The sequence below is a fragment of the Passer domesticus genome, chromosome 6 (genome assembly GCF_036417665.1).
Source record: "Passer domesticus isolate bPasDom1 chromosome 6, bPasDom1.hap1, whole genome shotgun sequence".
NCBI lineage: Eukaryota > Metazoa > Chordata > Aves > Passeriformes > Passeridae > Passer > Passer domesticus.
This window is the reverse complement of record NC_087479.1, coordinates 48,880,748-48,899,072: the sequence shown is the minus strand read 5'-3', so window position 1 is coordinate 48,899,072 and position 18,325 is coordinate 48,880,748. Positions and strand designations below refer to the sequence as shown.

At 43.1% G+C, this 18,325-nt stretch overlaps 1 long non-coding RNA gene across 12 annotated transcripts in view; it reads right to left on the bottom strand.

The window, feature by feature from the left end:
- Nucleotides 1-1,188: 1,188 nt before the first annotated feature.
- Nucleotides 1,189-18,325, bottom strand: part of LOC135303477 (uncharacterized) — a 36,823-nt gene continuing 19,686 nt past the window's right edge. For 11 of the 12 annotated variants that reach the window (XR_010364942.1, XR_010364938.1, XR_010364937.1 and 8 more), the window contains 2 exons: nucleotides 17,104-17,199; nucleotides 15,016-15,482 (listed from right to left, as the gene is read on the bottom strand). This is a non-coding gene — a long non-coding RNA (uncharacterized LOC135303477). Of the gene's footprint in view, nucleotides 2,749-5,302; nucleotides 5,410-11,497; nucleotides 11,618-12,303; nucleotides 12,386-15,015; nucleotides 15,483-17,103; nucleotides 17,200-18,325 lie in introns of those variants that run through there. The other variant, XR_010364935.1, reaches the window with a different exon arrangement.

Here is an 18,325-nt window from a genome sequence, read left to right as displayed (position 1 = left end):
CTGCTCTGAGCCATCAGAAATGGGAAGCTGTGGCTGAGGCTCTGGAGCACTGGGCAAGCAAAGCCAGACCAGCAACAGCCTGTGAGCTGCAAGGGGAGGGCACAAAGCCAGGGGCAACACAGCTGGAGCTCTGCTAGGCACCCTCAGGAATGATCTTTCCCGGCAAGCTCCAGGCATGGCCAAGACCTGCCTGGTCACAGCATCTGCAGGTGCACATCCCCTCTAAGTGGGCAGGAGGAGCAAGCCCACTGTAGATCCTCAGCCCCAGGCCAAAATCTGTTTTCCTACCTTTTGTTTCCTTCACCTGCATGACATGAAACCTTTCACCAGCCCTTCCCAAACAAATGTTTTCAGCTGAGGTGCTGTGAGAGTAGATCTGACTATAACTTGACACCTTCCTACTCCTATCCTGGGTCTGGTGTCATATTCAGACATGAGTGTTACAGTCATCTTTTCCAGAGCCTGAGGTCAACCATTTTGCCTTGGTTATCTACAGAAAAGGCTGCTGTAAATGCTCCTTCTGCAGGCAAACAAGAAGTCAGAAAAAAAGTGAGTCAAAGCAACGCTTCTCCTAAGGCCGGCCTCACTAGAGCAATGCAGGCAGGAAAGGGGAGCCTGCATTAGCAGATACCCTGCTAGTGGGCTAAAGGGGAAGGAATCCATAAAACCTCCAGGCATTCCAGCAGCCTGGGTACCCAGGATCACTTTCACAGTTTAGGAAACAGTTTCATCTCAACCCCCACAAACTGACCTTGGCAGAACACCGAAAGTTTGCACATAACAGCCATGTTTGTGCCATGAGTAATCCAGTCCTCTAAGCTAATGCTCCATTTTGCTGGTGGAACAAAATATCTTGTTATCATGTGAACTACATCACACTAAATGATATTTATGAGAATCCCCTAAGTCCACTTAACGAGATCCTTCTACCCATGGATTTTCATCATTTTATGTATCTTCATGTCTTTCCCACATAATTCTTGTTTTAGACATTATCACATTTTTCCAATACACCAGAAGCAAAGCATACATGCTCAGGCTGAAACAACAACCTATGCTGGACATTAAATGGGGGAGTCTCTTCTTCAGAAATAACCCAACATGAATCTTCTGATTAACCACAGCTCAATGAAAGAAGAGATATATACATACCTCAGCAACATATATGGTCTTATAGTAACACCTTCCTTTTTCCTTTCCATTGGTTGAGTTTATTTCACACATTCAGAGCTAATTCCATCCATTAGCAGTCCAGGTTAGAGACCACTAACACCTGGACATGAACATGACAGGACACTATTGCCTGCTGCTGGCCAGCAAGGGAAGGAACAGCACACTGGGACAGCCAGGAAGTGTTGCTTCCACACTTGCCCTCTTAACTCAGTCAGCTAGGTTAAAACATGAGAATAATGCATTTAGGGGTTTCTAGCTAAATTGCATTTCTGTTTTTCATTATTTTGTGTTCCCAGTGTTACTACAGTAGTTAAGTTGGTAGTTACAGCAACTCTTCAAAAGAAAGAGGCAAAGCTTACACAAAATTAAGCATGCAGAGAGAAAATTCAGGACCCTCATCCTATAAATGCTCCAAGATGGCACATCAATGCTCTGCACTTCCATCTCTTGAAGAAAACGCAACTTCAGAAAGTAATTTATGCCAGTTACATTAAAATTAGAACAGGTACCTCACCTGTATTAATCACCTTGTAACCAGTTCAGAAGCTCTGTGAGATACAGCAGTTTCTGGAAATAAGAACTAATGAACTTGGCCAAAGAAGCTGTAACTTGAGGAGTGGGAGCAGAGTGAAATATTTCAAAGCTAATGAGGAGTTTAGACCCAGTGGAAGAGAGATGCTTGTTTTTCTAACGAGTCAAGATGCCCATTTCTAGTGCAGCTGGACCAGGTAATGTGAACTGTTATAATTCACTTACATTTAAAAGTCTGAAGAGAGAGCCCCTAGAGCCAGTGAGAAGCTGCCCTTGCCACAGTTAGATGCTGAAGGAAGCAAAAGCATGAAGGACAGATTTAAATTGTGGTATGTCTTTGAAGTTCTTGGGCCATTTGGCATTAGAGGGGTCTCTAAGAGGCAAAAGGAGAAATAATGCTTTAAGAAGTGTGTGACAGCCAAGTTCATATAGCTTCTGGCTTTGCAAGTTCTCACAGAATTAAGCACGTTCACATGCATTAAAGGGTGGGTGTAGAAACAGACCATACCTTTGGCTGCATTAATAACATGCTGATTTGTACTGATAATGTTTGTGGGCAACCCTTTTCTCCTGCCTCTTTCATGCAGACACTCCAATATAATGAACTATATTAAGCAGCTCATGTGTAGATGTTTCCAACAGTATCTGACGATCTGACTTCCAAAACATCATTCACCATGCCATGAATTCAGAAGTGCAGGACCACCTTGCATAGGCTGGGTGCTCTCCTTCACAAGGAACTTGGGATCCATGGCCACAAAGACAGGAGCTGATGTGCTGATGAGAAAGTTAAAGGGGACTGACATTTTCCCAACATCAGGAACATTGCAGGTAAGGTCAGGGTCAGCAGTCCTCAGGCAGGGACCTAAAACCAGGCCCAGTTTATGTGTGCCCCATGCAGACAGAGGGGCAGGCTGTGCCCAGAGGGCTGAGCAGCTGCACACACCACTCTGAGCTTCTGCAGCTTTCCAGCTGACATCATGCAACTGCAGCTTTGCAGAATGGAAACAGGACGACTCCCAATGGTTACTCATGTCCAAGTCACTGCAAGAAAAAGAAAACACAATCTCTGTTCTAGTTGTCCCTGTGCAAATAGTGAGCGTGGGTGTGGATACATCACTGAAAACCTGGGGTGAAGAACAGCCCATCCACAGGCAGGGTTGCAGTGGGAATTTACTCCTCTGGGGCAGAAAGGAAAGGCACAGCTCACAGGTATCCCAAAAAGTGCAGCAGGCACTCTGCACTACCTCTGCTCCCTCCACACACACAGAACAGCACAGCACAGCACACAGGCTTTCCCAGCCCTTCCCCTGCCAGACACAAACCAGCTTTTTGCTGTGTCAAAGAGAAAGAGGGAAGCAAACTAAGAAGAAATGCACTGTGTTATCTGGCAATGCTGAGTGAGAGAAGGAGTATGAAGCATCCAGCGAAATCCCACTGTGCAATAACTGACTGACAAGCCCCTGGAAGCTCTATAAAGTGTCCTTTCATTCTTGCTGCCCTCGGATGGGCAGGTGCAGGCAGTAAGGCAGGAGTGTAGAAAGAAACTCTTAGCCCTCCAGACAGTATAGTCTCCAAAGCTGATATTATGGTCAAACAGCACAAGCCATAAGCCAGCCCTTCCCTGTCTGTCATCGTTCCTGCCTTATTGTCCTGGGCTTTGCTTTGTTCACGGGGAGCAGGCATGCTCCAGTTCTCAGGCACATGCCAGCAAAGGCGCTGGCGTGCTGCCCACCCTAAGTACCGTGTAGGCAGGATGGCGCCTCCGAAATTTAAAACAATATTTAATGTTTTACATCACTGCAGGCCTGTAGATTATTTTCTAAATCCATGAAGCAACAGTGGATCAGCATGTGGTGTGTTAATGCTGCACAAGGAAATAATGCATGAGGGGGAGAGATTAGGAGGGAGCACTTGAAATTGCAGTTGGCATTAGCTATAGGGTAACACATAGCATGGGATGACCTGGTCATCCCAGGCTCCACAGTGCATTTAACAGTGCACTCCAAGAAAGAAACATACGTAAGAATAGACTACCCTAGAAGCAGTTTCACTTTCCTAGTTCTACCCACCCAAACCTTTGAGGGAAAGTTTCTTCAGGAACTGCTTAGGAATCATTGTTTTCAGAACAGAGGACACAGATCTAAACTGAAAACCTCAAATACAAGCCTGCTTCTCATGTACAAGAAAAAAATCAACATAATGGGCAGGGAATGACACCCTCTGGTTGATGCCATTCCACAGACTCCAGGATTATCCTCTCAAAGCATCAGCAGATCATTCTTTCTGCTACTATTGTTAGAAGTCACCTTAAGGACCTGAGCAAACACCGTAGCTTTGAACTGATTAAGATAGTGGTATAAAATGTAAGAGTTCGAGAATGGTATTATAAAGAAAATATGTGACAGTTTTTAATCAGGAAGAAGTTGGCTCAAACCAAATGGAGATAACTTGATTCTCTGCCCCAGCTCTATTTTCTTGTTCAGTGATCAACTTTGTTATGGAATTAATTTTGCAGGATTAGGGTTAAGTCCTTTTCCATTGCCTTATATTTGTCACTCATGAGGCGACAGCAAAGATCATAACTTCATTTCCAAAACAGAAGCCTGACAATATAAGAAGAATTTGTCCAAGATGAATGGTGAGGTTCACTGACCTCAGTCAGGTGACACAAGGCTCAAACAAATACTGCAGTTCAAAAAGCCACCATTTGCACACCAACCGCTTAGTAGGCACTGAGAGGTGAGACTATCCCACAAAGATGGGGAGCTGACACAAAAACAAGGGTTAGCCTCTTTGGCACATGAGCAACCACCTCCAAAATCCAAAAGCCTTGGTTCTATTCAAACCCTTGTACAAGTTGTTCTTGCTATAGTGACTATTCCTTTTCCACAGAGTCCCTTCAAGAAGACACTGAGGATTTAGCAATGGCTATCAGGTTGCAGTCACTGACCACAAGTGACTGAGCACACCATGAACATGAGATCCAGCAGGGAGGAACATCCAGCCCTTCCCTGGAAGCAGAGCAGCTTATCTCTGTACCAAAAATCTTGGCTTCAAAGAAAGCCTAAGTGCACTCAAGAGCATTTAATTACTTGTCTGCACTTATCCTAAACTCAAGTAATGTTGGGCCAGGTTTGTCACAGAGAGTCTTCCCAGCTTATTTGGGGGTGTCTATTTCTACCCAACCCCATTATTCCTTTTCAGTGTAAGAAAACAAGTTACAAATGCATGGGAATTCATGTACAGGGCACTATGGTCATTCTTACCAGGTTTTCCACTTCATATCCTTCATTCAGTGGTCAGAACTATTTTTGGATGGAGAAACTTGAATTCAGACACTCTTTCTGCTCTGCCAGGCCAAGAGGAGAGCATCAACATCTTTGTGACATGAATGCTAACCCTGCTGGATGTATGTATAGAGGCAGGGATGCCCCACACTCCTTCCCTCTTGGAGCTGCACATGACTTCTGAATTTTACCTTGTTAATTAAAAAGCAACAAATCCCCAGAAAAACAAACAAACAAACAAACAAACAAACAAGACCCTGGATTTCTTGCTGTTACTTAGGGGAAAAAAAAGAAAAAAATAAAAATACCTGGAATTGAAGTAGTGCATTTGTCTTGGAACACATTCATGCTTTCTCCATTCTCTAAAGACTTCTCTGGTCCCAAAGGATTTTTCCTTGCCTGTACAACTGTCAAACTGAAGAAAAATAACCAATTATTTTCACGCCTCTGGTTTTCAGCAGAAGTCTGCTCAAGAAAATCATTCCCATGTACACTTCCCACCACTTCTCCTCTTGGAAGAGGACTGAGTACAGCAGTCACATTCTCTGCTTAGTTACAGTAGTGTAGCAAAACACATTTCTGAAGTTACCTGTGTCCTCCTAAGTGTCACTACCTCACATGCAGTGCAACTGATTTTCTTTTTGCACTGAACTTTCTATTTTACTTAATGGCATTTTCCTATTATTTCTTTTTGGGACTCCCAACAATTGCTGGCTACAAAAATGTATCTAAAAGCTGTGCTCCAGAGACATACACCTCCCCTATGACTCCAAGATTATTTTCTCTAAAATTTGATAGGGAGATGTGGACTACTTTGTAGTGTGATCCATTTCAACTGTTCTAGCAAGGTAGGTAACCCTATACTGTCCCAGTTTTATAAAAATCCAGGCAATTTGAATTAATAGCATAAAAGTATAGCACTTGCCATAAACACGGAACAGTTGCTTTATTGCACTTGTCAAATGCATTCCTCTCTTTGGTCACAGTTATGGTCGAAGAATTTAACAAAAAATTAACAAGCCCTTCACAATAAAAAGGAACTCAAAAAAAGTCAAAGCTGGAGAAAGCATCACATACCCTACATATTTGAACTCTTATGGTTTTTCCAGCCTGGTTCTCACTCTTAGTTCCACAAGTTTCTTGTAAGCAGCATCCCTTGTTCAATACAAATTCAAGTGGAAAGGACAGCAGAGAGGCGTCGAGAGACTCTGAGAAAAGTGAGCGGATGCTGCACGCAGGATAAAGATCTGCCCTATTTCTGAAGCAGGAACAGAAGCAGCAGCCACGAACAGAAAGGCAGACAGCATTGCCCAGGTCATTAACCTAGATGGCTCATCCTGTGCACAGCCATCTGCCCACAGCTTATCCCATATCCCAGGTATCCAAGGGGAACCCACAGGCTGCCATGCCCACACACAGCACGGCCAGAGCAGACAAATCCTGCAGCACTGCTGGCCCCACACCCTCACCCTCCTGCCAAGCCTCACCACCGGGGAAACACTTTAAAAATGTCTAAAAACTTCTATTTTATAGCAGCAGTCAAAGAGCAACAGTTAACAGAAAGAAATCTCTGGCACAATATTGAGAAAACAAACCCCTTTATTGTTAAAGGGCTACAAGCGAGCTGAGAAGTTCACGTGTCTGCTACAGCAGAACAGCTTGACAGACCCACTATAAAACAAACAATTTAGCATTTTGATGTGGCATGGTGGCAGTAGGAAGCATAATTTTATCTGCTTTTTCTGCAGTGACCTCTGACCCTGCGCATCATAATTTGAGAAGCAGCTGTGTACTTAGAGCCCCAGCACCCTGCTGGCTCCTATGTGCCGGGCATGGCAGTGTCACTCCCGTGTCACCGCCGGTGATTAGCACAGCCACCGAGGAGGCTGCCACGGGGAAGACCTGGTGCCCCCAGCCCGAGACAGGTGCACACCCCTGTCACATCCCACACACGTGTGCTTTGGGCTTGTTACCACTGCTGTCATCAAAGCAGACTTTCGTCGGCAAGTGCAACATCAGACTGCCAGCAGTTGGAATTCAACATCTTAGTGGTGCCCATCAAAGGCTGATTTTCTTCCAAAAGTGTTGTAGGAAAAGTTTAAAGATAAGGCAGTGGGGTCAGAGCAAAAGGTGCTGAAGGAATCTTTTGGTTTTTTCCTCAAACAGAAAAAATAAAATATCCTCATAAGAAAATCAATTTGAGGTCAGCAACAGGGTTTCTTTTCAAGTCTGTCACAGGCCTAGTAAAGAACTATTCTTTGTATGCAAAATATATAAGTCATAATATAGCAACATTGCATGAAGGTTTTGCTGAAAATGAAAAGTTTAAGAACCAAAGTGTCCAATATTCACCAGTCATGGGTGTATTTCAGTAATCCTGCAGGCCCAAGGGTCCACATGAAGTCCTGAACACTGCAGTTACTTGAGAAAGGGAATCTCCATCACATTAGCATTTTGGCCCCAGTCCAAGAAAGCACTTAAGCATGTGCTTAACTTTAAGCACATGAGTGCTCCCACCCACATAAAAGGACCACTTATTCACTGAAAATTAAGCATCTGCAGAAATACTTTCCTGTATCAGCTTCTTTGCTGAGTATCTTACAGGATTAAACCCTATCAAGTGACGGCCTGGAAAAAGAAAAAAAACCACCACGACCTAAACAGAAGTTGACTTCAGGCAGGATTGCCAAGGGCTGCCTAAGCACATGTGGCACTCGGCTTTGGAGCCCCATGTCCTGCCCAGCTCTCACAACAGCTGCACAGCAGCGAGGAGCCTCTCCCGAGGCCGGCGCGTGTTCAGAGCTGCTGCCTCAGCCTTTGCCTTCTGGTTCTAAAAACAGTCATGTAAAAGCTATTGTCCCTGATCAAAACTTGCCTGCTTCTCTGAAGGCTGGGATGTAAAAGCACAGACCTGCCACAAGGCACTACAGTGCCTACATAAAGTGAGAGCTGCTGCCAGTTAACACCAATAAGGTGTCAGGATGACAAAGCAATCTCCTACAGACTGATTGCTTTGTATCAATCCCTAAAAACCTTAAATTATATATAGAAGGAGGTGGTGAAGGGGTAAGGGCACCTCAGGAATTAATGTACATGGCTAGAGGGTAAGGCAGTAAAAACCAATTCTAAGCAGGCAGTGGAAAAAAAATTTTGTCATGTCTCCCACATGCATTTTTGGAAGGTCATCACCATCACAAATACTATCACAGCAGAGTAATACTCATCAATTATCCTAATCAGCTAGAAATTACTCACAGGGATAGATTAGATATTAGATATTCCATAAGAAAAGTCCATGCCCAAACACCCTGAAGCCCTTCCAGGATGTGAGCACTTACACCTCCCTCTTGCATGCTGGACCTCCCTCCTTGGGAAAGCAACATGGGTGCTGAGGGCACCCTTTCAGTAGGAGCAATTGGGGAACTGCAGGCTCATTTTTTTGTTTCACAAAAACCTCTTGCCTTAATGCTACAAATTAACCTTAAGGTTATTGTGACTATTAAAGAGCGTGGAATTGAACCCAACCTGAAGTCAGAGCATAAACAGCATTCATCCCAGTTTAAGGAAAAGCAAATGCTCTTAATTCTGCACCAAGCTATGCACCAGGCTGCCCCGAGCAGAGAATTTGAGTCATTTGTACAATCTGGCCACCCACCACGCAGGTTTCCTACCTGCTGCTGCACACCAAGGCACACCCTGGAGCAGGGTCCAGCACAGGCACCTGTCAGACCCCTGATTTGTGACCCATCTGACAGGGGCGGCCGCAGACGCTCTTTACAGCCTGGTGTCACTTCTGGCTGTGTGTGTTCCAGCTGCTGTGCTGGAGAGCACCCTCCTTACCCATTCACTTCAAAGGCTGCACGAACACAAACACACGAGGTTTACAAGTCACTCAGCTGTGTACTATAACAAAGGTGTGCCTGGGATGCTCCTTAACATTTCTCTTACAGTGCCCAAAATTGGCATCAGCTTATCTGAGTATTGATATTGGGAGACAGGAACTACCAGCCACAGTGTTGGTGGGTGACTTTAAACAAGGCTTAGGAAGTGGTTTTGAATGCACACACACATTGTTCTTACTCAGCTTTCTATGGCAAACCAAATGTAACTGAGAGTTTTTTGCTACCTAATCAGATACACAGACTACTGGGTATCTGATGCATGAGGTGTGGGATGAAGAGCAGGCTGAAGGGAATACAACAAAAGCCAAAGTATCATGCATCATTATTTTCCTGTGGCTCCTAGCTTCCAAGTTCCCAGGGAATATGACAATCATTTCCACATCTGACTATTTCATTTTGAAAAAAATGTAAGATAGACTTAACTATTTTCTTTCCATATGTGTCTGGTAGATATATTTATCATCAAGAGATTCTTCTCCTTCTCTTCCCCCCACTTAACAGCTCTTGACTTTGTGTGGCCCCTCCATACCAGCATATTGTTTGTGCTTTTTGCAAGACCCTACTTTAAAGTATGACATGTTTATGTAAGAGGCATTGATGGCTAACACAGGCTTCAGCTCAGTAGGGCATTTGGGATGGTGTCAGCAAGGAATGCTCTCCCCTGATTTATGAGCATGTTATAGTTATTCAGGTGGAGTGGCAGGACCTGGCAGTAAGCACCAGCATATAGATCAAATGTGTTTTAAGTTCATAGATCAGGCTGAGGTACTGCCAATCGCCACAGGGTTGTGGCAGGGGAAACTAAGCCCTCAGCTTTTAAAAAGAAAGCAGTCTCTGAAGACAAGGAGCTGCCTTCAACCTTAAGCCTTACTAACCAAAATCTTAGACTGTTCTTGCAAACGCTGTTCTGCAATTTCATGATGGCATATATGCAGATTCAGAGACAGATGAGAGCCTACAAGACTGACTTATTACACCATTCTTTTTGCAAGACAAGTCTGATTCACTTGGCTGTTTCCAGATTCTTTGTTCAAGCACCTGAACAAAGTTCTTCAACTTCTCCCTTTTAATCTCCTTTATTTATAACAGGTACAGGTTGAAGAGATGTTCTTTTGAGGCACATGACTGAAGTGCTCATATTTATAAGCCCATTCGACTCTACACTGTTTTTAGGGGCCCATTCGAGCCCCCTAAAAACAACTAGTTTTGGAGCATCACATGGTTCTCCAGCAGCCAAACCCCATCCCCAGTGTTTGCCAGCATCCTTTCTACTCAAAGTGCTTATTCAACATCTTCAGCTCCCAATGAATTCAGTGCCCCTCATTTCCTTCACAGTTTGAATGGCTTTGCGGTTTGCTGACATCTGCAGTTTGCATCTTTAACTAAGACATTCAATTTCATGTTTCCCTTATGCTTTTACACCTTCCTCTGGTATTATCAATTTGGCAACACAACTCTGTAAACCTGTTCATATAGAAAAGCCTATGATAAATTAATGTATCTCCCAAGAAGTAACAGGAGTGAAAGTCCTTCCATTTCATAAGGAGGAGGGGAAGAAAGGCAGAAAAACAAGTGCTCTTCAGCATTTTTCAAACACTAAAGAATTTTGGCAGGCTGAGAGAGTTGGGGCTGTTCAGCCTGTTCAGAGAAGAGAAGGCTCTGAGGAGACTTTATAGCATCTTCCAGTACTTAAAGGGGGCTTACAAGATCTGGGAAGGGACTTTTCATCAGGGCATGAGAGGAATGGTATTAAAATGAAAGAAAATAGGTTTAGATTAGATATTGAGAGATTCTTTACTGTGAGAATGATGATACTGATACAGGTTGCCCAGAGAAGTGTGGATGGCCCATCCATGGAAGTGTTTCTAGGCCAGATTGGAGATGGGGCTCTCAGCAACCTTGGTCTAGTGGAAGGTGTCTCCCCTGCTCATGGCAGAGGGGTTGGAATGAGATGATCTTTAAGGTCCCTCCAACCCAGGCCATTCTGTGATTCCAAGACTGTTGCTGCTGCTTGAGTGAAGCCAGGTAGGATACTACTTCTTTCTAGGAGAAAGGTAGGTACTTTACCCATAAAAGTCCAGTTAATAACTATGTGAACCCTTTGCTGTTGCTCTCACAATGCCAGTGAAGGTAACTTGGCACACATGATTTCAGGTTAGGGAGTTAATTTTCTCAACAAAGAGACAACTTTTCTCAACAGAGAGACAACTTTTGTTGTTTCTGTTGTCTTAACCAATTCAAAAGTCCTATTCTCTTTCCATGAAAGAAGAAAACACACACACCTTAGGGTCAATAAACAGATTCAAAATTCAGCTCAAACTCACCAAAACACAGCCAGAAATAGCTCAGTGTATGGTTCTGTACATAGCAGTCATACACACTATTAACCAGCCCATGGCACATTCAACCATTCCACACAGGTTTCCAGACAAGCAGTTCATGTTTACACAAATACAGGATGATTAATTTCCAGTCAGGCACCACTCTGGCAACTATAGGGAAATGCTAACATAGTCAAACCTTAAAGAGGTGAAGTATTTTAAACAGACTCATAATGCAACACCAAGAAGAAGACCCAAATGTTGGTGCATTAGAACATACCTGACTGTTTTTCTGCAAGACCTCCATCTGCTAGAGATCAGGTTTTGGAAATTATTTTTAACTTCCTTTTCACCAGCTACAAATCCAAAACAATAAATCAAGCTTCCAGAGTGAGTTACACTGTAGGCATAATAAGAGGCACCAGTTACCATATTTCCTTATATGCAAAGAAACCCAAACCCACCAAAAAAACCCCACCCAAGCCAAACTGCCACTTTATCCTTCAGAAATGACCTTGTATTGATTGTTTATTACTTTAAGATAAAAGCACCTTTTAGAGTCTCATTGCTGCTCTGTTAATTATTAATTATAGACTCTGTTAACTGTAAATTATAGAAAAATTCTCCTCTTTCTTCACCCCCAGAAGAAAAATTTCAAGAGGCAAAGCCTAGACATACATTAGATTGCAGGGGCTATCCTGCACTGATTGGAGTGAGTAGAAGCTTATTCAAGCTTCATTCTGATTTGTTTGATTTGCTCCAGTGTGAAATGCAAATGAAAAGTCAAGCTTGAGTCCCAGCCATTCAAAATTCTTCCAAATATTATCTACCAATATCAAAGACTAGAAGTTAACGAGTAAGAGTCTATTTTCTTGAAGGAATACAGAATTCCAATGTTACTTTCAATTTGAAGCTCTTCAAAATAGTGTGTTTGGTTACACTTTTTTTTTTCCTTTGCAAATTTTTTGTAATAATTATAGAAGTCTGAGCTACTGGAAAGAGTAACATGAACCATTTTATGTAGCTAAAGAAAAGAAAAAAGAAAAAAATATTAAAGAAATCCTTAAAACCAGACAAACAATGTACCTGCAGTACTGATGATGCAATGCCATGCAGAGGAGAAAACCTGCTCCTCTTGACCTTGAGCTCCTGCTGCTCACGCTTTGCACTGAAATTGATTGCAAACTATTTGTATGGGCAACTCTATTTGTAAAAATGACCAGAAAAAATAAAGTCCGTACAAATCATTGTGTTTGAATATTAGGCTGCATAATTGGGAAGTACATGTACAATATTGCATGGATGTTTCCATTTCTTTCTAATAATTAATGGGTGTGCAAAATTAATGAGGTTTTAAATTAAATTGTGTGCCCAAACCTGAGGTTCATGGGATCAAACTCGTATTTTCCCTTTTAGAAAATATAAGCAGTGATATACTAGTTTTTAATTAGCATGAAAGAGAGTACAACAGTCTGTGTGGCACATCAGATAGCAGTCATCATCAAAATGTCCTTGGGCCATCAGGCATTTCTTGGCTGAACATTCCCAGTGCATTATTCAGGTTACACTGCACCAGTATTTAAAGAGATCTAGAAGCTGAACCATGTGGAGAGGCCTGGAGAGCCAGTTACTCCCACAGGACTCACAACTCATCTCCAGGTGTTCTGCTCCCATTCACCGGGGGGTGATTGTGTAGTTCACAGCCAGGCCATGTAAGACTGGCTGACAATCCCATTTTGGGTCCAGGCTGTGGGAAAGCAAATCAAAGTTTCCTTTTTTGATCTACTGAAATGCTTTTAGCTCCTTTCAGGTTTGTCATAACAACAATACACTTACGGAATAATCTAATGCAGGCTTAAACCTCCATTCAGTACAGACTGCTAAAAATGCCTGTCTCAATTTGATATGCTACACTGACATATTGCACTTTTCTGTATCTGTTTCATTCCCTTATGGTGGATGAAATTCAAAGGTATTACACAAAGTAATAGCCAGCCCCAAGTGAGGCAGCTAAACCCACAAATCTAGAAGTACAATGAACATGATGTAGTCAAAGCTAATTAATTGTTCCATATCCATCATCATTCTGCCATTACAAAGTTCCTTTCCCTTCCTCTCAAGGGCTTTTCTCCTTCAGCCTACAGCATTTCTGACCCCTTTCCCCTGATGTACAAAGCTCTGAGTTCTCTTACATTAACCTAGGCTTCTTCCCCAGGCTTACTGGCATCATTTCCATGCATGTTTATCTGAATCTATTGCTGTTTTCTTCCAAAGCAGGTGTATCTTGAGTTTAGTCCTGGAGATCTGAATTGAACACAAGTTCTCAGTACCTCCTGGATGTGGCTCCATAGGTGTGTCTGCTGCTCCTGCTTCACTGTCCAAACCCTGTTCTGAGCAAGGCACTGCAAATGCCTTCTCTCAGTGTCTCCTCTCCTCCTGTTTCAGAAGGGAGCAGATTTGAGCCTTCCTCAGGGCCCTGTCCTTCCTGAGCAGAGGCCCAGGCACACCCGCAGAGGCACCGCACTAAGGGCAGCTGGCACTGTCTGTCTCCCAGCAGCAGGGCATTAATAACCATTAACAAAATGCTATACAGTTCCAACATGATGTCAGTGGTATTAACCTCTGTCATTCCTGTATCAGCACTCGTGAATGACTGGTTTTCCTTTTTTTGTTTTAAAACTTACCTCTGAAACACTCCATAGCAGTAAAACCAACAGTGACTACTTAGAATAGCTGTTATTTTCCAGTTTCGAAAATGCACTTTCAGTTATCAGTACTATGTTGAACAACATCTAAATTTCTCATTCATTTTTTTTAAATCAAATTTTACCAAAAAAAAAAAGCCAAAGCAAAGCCTTCATGCCCTGCAGACTTGTGAGCATTTTTGAGAGTTACTAAGGATTTGCCACCTATAAGACAAAATCGGTGGGAGAGATTTGGGAGTTTTCTGGATCTGGAATGGATTGTTTATGAGCAGATTACTCAGAACTGCTCTATTACAGCAAGTCTATTATTTCTTTCAGGAGGATGAAATACGAGTATCTTTTCTCAGTTCAAACTAGTAACCAGAGCAGAAACAATTCCTTTTAAATGATATGTTCATAAAGCCTCTACAACCTTACAGTATCTAGGCATGCATTGTTTCTCAGCTCAAAACAAAATAAATGCCAGCACTGTAAACAGATGAGATAAAGTCTGTAGGAAGAGAGAGTTGGTATCATTTATTGCAGTAATAAAGACAACTGGAATAAGATACAGTTTTACATGTATTCAACCACACATATTTTTAGATCACTAATAAGAACACCCCTATTGAATTCCCCTGTGATGATTCAGGATCAATATGCCTTAAGATGATAAGAAGCACATATTTCCATTGCTCATATACTTTGCTATTTACTGGCAGATTCCAAGAGGTGAGAATGCCCAATCCAACCTCAGTTTAAGGGCAGTTACCTCCCCCCTATCTCTCCCAATGCTTTAAAATGTCCACTTTATCACACTGAAATCTTTAGTTCCAGAAAACAGTATGGTTCCCAGATAAATGTCTGCATGGCAATCTACTCTTGCCCATCTCCATGTCTATGCCCATGCCTAAAAGCTATTAATAGGTGTAGGGAGTGGATGTGCAAGATCAGACTGGAATGCTTTGTACTCCCATGGACTGTATCAGTCACACACTGCAGTTGTTTCTCCAACTTGCGTTCAATGGGTGGGTTTTGATTTTTTTTCTGTTAGTTTTGGGTTTGTTGGGCTGTGATGTTTGGGTTTTTATTTGTTTATTTGGTGTGGTTTCAAAAAAAAAAAAAGAAAAAAAAAGTCTTTACCTCTCAAAAAACCCCAAGAAGTTCATGTGATGTAGAGCTTCAACTGAAAATTAAAAAAGGTTATGAAGATTTGCCACTTTTGGTGCCTGTGGGTAGAGGAGCTGGTCCCAGTGGAATAAAGGCAAGGCTAAAACCATCTTCATTAATGGCATGGCAACAAGGGATACTGCCACCAAAAGCAAAGCCTGCTCCAAGGCAGCTCTGTACAAACCACCACGAGGAACATTTCAGAGTGAGGGAGCTGAGAGCACAGCACAGACACTGCAGTTGTGAGGCAGCAGCTGACAGGAGGGAAGGGATGCAGTGTTTGCTCTCCTCCAGCCCTGCTGCAGACCTCCTGAGGAAGTGCATGCTTCAGGTTAAGTCAGATCTGAGAGACACCCTCCAGCAGGCAGTGAACCAGCCAGCAGCACCTCGGGGAGAGGCAAATCCGTATCCCTGTGGAAATGGCAGAAGACTGATTAATTTAATCCCATGCCCTTCTTTAGAAAAGACAGTAAGAGATGGTGAGGAGCAAATCTGTACCAATGTACCAGTTTCTTCTTCCTTCTTTGGCAGAGGAAAGGAGGAGCAGATTCCACCACATGCCCACCCCTCCCCTGATCACAGCATTTAGCAGAAGGGGGGAGAAGGGCTTTTCTGCAGAGCCTGTGCCTTTGAGGCAGCAGCAGGGCAAGAGTTCAGTTTTACGACTCTTGGCCCCCACACAATTTACCATTTACAAACTAATCCTCCTCTGCTGGAGAGCACAAGGCCTGCTAAAGCTCTCATGTCCACTTCTCTGATTCTCCATTGTCCACAGTGACAGGGAGAAGGCGAAGACCTAATCGGTGTGTAATTCAATCGCTGTCCAGGCTGTGTCACAGCACAATGCTCTGCTTGTAGTGCCACGGGCTGAGGCAGCCAGCTACTGTTATGCCCCACAGCAGGTGTGAAGAATGTCACTGGCTCTGACTGTGTGCTGCCCCTCTCTCCAGGTCCATTGCTGACACTCTGTTCACTCACCACTCAAAGGCTGCTTTTCCTACTGGCAGCAAGCTAATTGTCAGCTCTCTGGTGAAAGGGCACTCTCAGTATTTTTGACCCTGAACTGGGAATTCCTGCACAGCATAACATGGGCCTCATATAAAGTAAACCTCTTTGCTCTCCAGATCCCCTAAATGTGGAGGCCTGCTAACAAGCTCTTTATTTCCTTGGTCTTAATCCAGCAGTTAGTAAATTATGATCTACCACACTCAAATTGTTTCAGTCAGTTGTTCCTCACCAGACAGGACACTGGCATTGCCACACATCCTTTAGGATGGTTTAAATCCTTGGTACCTAATTACTTTTTAATTAGCAAAAGACAGATTCTTCAAAAAATTCCTATCCACATGTAGCTCATTAAAAACCTGTGGAATACCAAATTAAATGTGCTGCCACACTTAAATACAGGGCTACTCTGAAAATGTCATTTGGTTTGGTTTTTAGCAAGAATTCACTACTCCACCAAGACTTGAAAAGCTGCACTTTCATTCATCTTGAGTTCAAGGAAGCTGAGGAAGAGAAGTGCAGAGGAAGGAGACAGCACATAACTATTGCTGGTATCCACAGGAGCATCTACCCTGGCACAGAGCTACACCACACACTGCTAACAGTTGTGTGTGGCTTCTTTCCACATGTAACAGTGACTTGTCCAAGGGATGTAGGAACAGAATGAGCACAGCCTACTCCTAAAACATCCCTCTCCTTAACAGTCTTGAGAATTTCATTCATGTAGAGTTTCTAGTACTATTTTTCCAGTTCCTTAATTTTCATGTAGAAGCAAACAAAATAGCAGGAATACCTGATGGAAGAGCTACACTGGGACAGAAATTGTACAGGCCTGTACAGCTGCAGATTTTCATCCAAAAGAATAAACAACTGAAGTCAGATGCATAACCCAACCAATCCAAGAAACAAGCAAACCAAAATGGAAACAATTTCCCTACCACCACATAGGTAACTTTAAATCCATATATTTGGCTATTTAGACTATTTCTGTGCAACTCTACACATGAATTATGGTTACCAATCTTACCTAATCCTGTGAAGGGATGAAATACTTTGTCACACTTGCAAATTCTGTGAAGGCAGCGAGCAGATGAAGAAAGATGATCCAGCTTCTTACCACTTGCTACAGAAAAGTTCATAATATTCATTATTCAAAATATGAATCGGACATCTGTATTTACAGTGTTTAACAAGTCTTGCTTAGTGTCGAAGCCAAGCTCCTCATTTCACCCATACTCATCTACTGTCATCATCGACGGCTGATTTCCAAACATGGCCAGACACCAGTTTTCATGGCAGGGGTCATGAGACATTCTTGCATCCTGAATCAGGATTCAGCAATGCCATGTGCCAAGCCTTAGAAGCATGCAAAGCATTTACAACTGAGCACCTGCGGAAATCCCATTTCCTGACAAAGAGAGGCCTCTGACAGTCATGTTTTCTCCTACTCTTAGGCTATGCTGTAATGAAATCTGGCCTGAATAATCCTGTTACAGCTGTACAAGGAAGTATCCTTGCTTAGCATTTACCCCTCCTTATGGAGGTTCAGTGGAAACCTGGTTGAGCAATCAGCGAAGATGCACAGAATGAAAAGTCTGGCCGATAGGATATGACAAAAACACCCACAGGACAGGGACACAAAGTGAGCCTATCAGAAGAAGTGGAAGGACTCTGGTAATGTCAATGAATACAGGTAAGAGAATGGGACCTAAGGGGTCACATTAAACACATTGGTGTTAATGCCAGCAATGACACATGCAGACACCACCAGAGAGTGCATGCTCCTGGAAAGGGAGGCCAGGAGCACTGTTGCTAACAGCAGGGGAATAAACTGAGAGTGCAGGACTGCATGGGAACCACTGCTAGGTCAGTGACAGGAGCTGAAGAGGAATAAGTAGAAGGAATTCTGGAAGGGACTTGGAAAGGGCTGTTTGTGATGCCAGTGATGGAAATTACTTTGAACAGCTTATCCTGCGAGACTCCCTGCTCTGCAAGGTACTCCCCATTACCTCTTGCTGTAGGTCTGGGTTGATTTTACACCAAGCTGCCCTCACCCCTTTGAAGATTGTGGTTCCCTTACTTCCCTTACTACACAAAACCTGCATCTTGTTGTGTCCCTGTCACTCTAATCATAGGTTGCATCTGCTTTATCTCTGACACAAACTATCTGTGCCCTGTCCTCAAAGTCTGACCTCAAACTCCCAACCATTACATCTCCATACATATACTCATATACTCCCAAGTATATG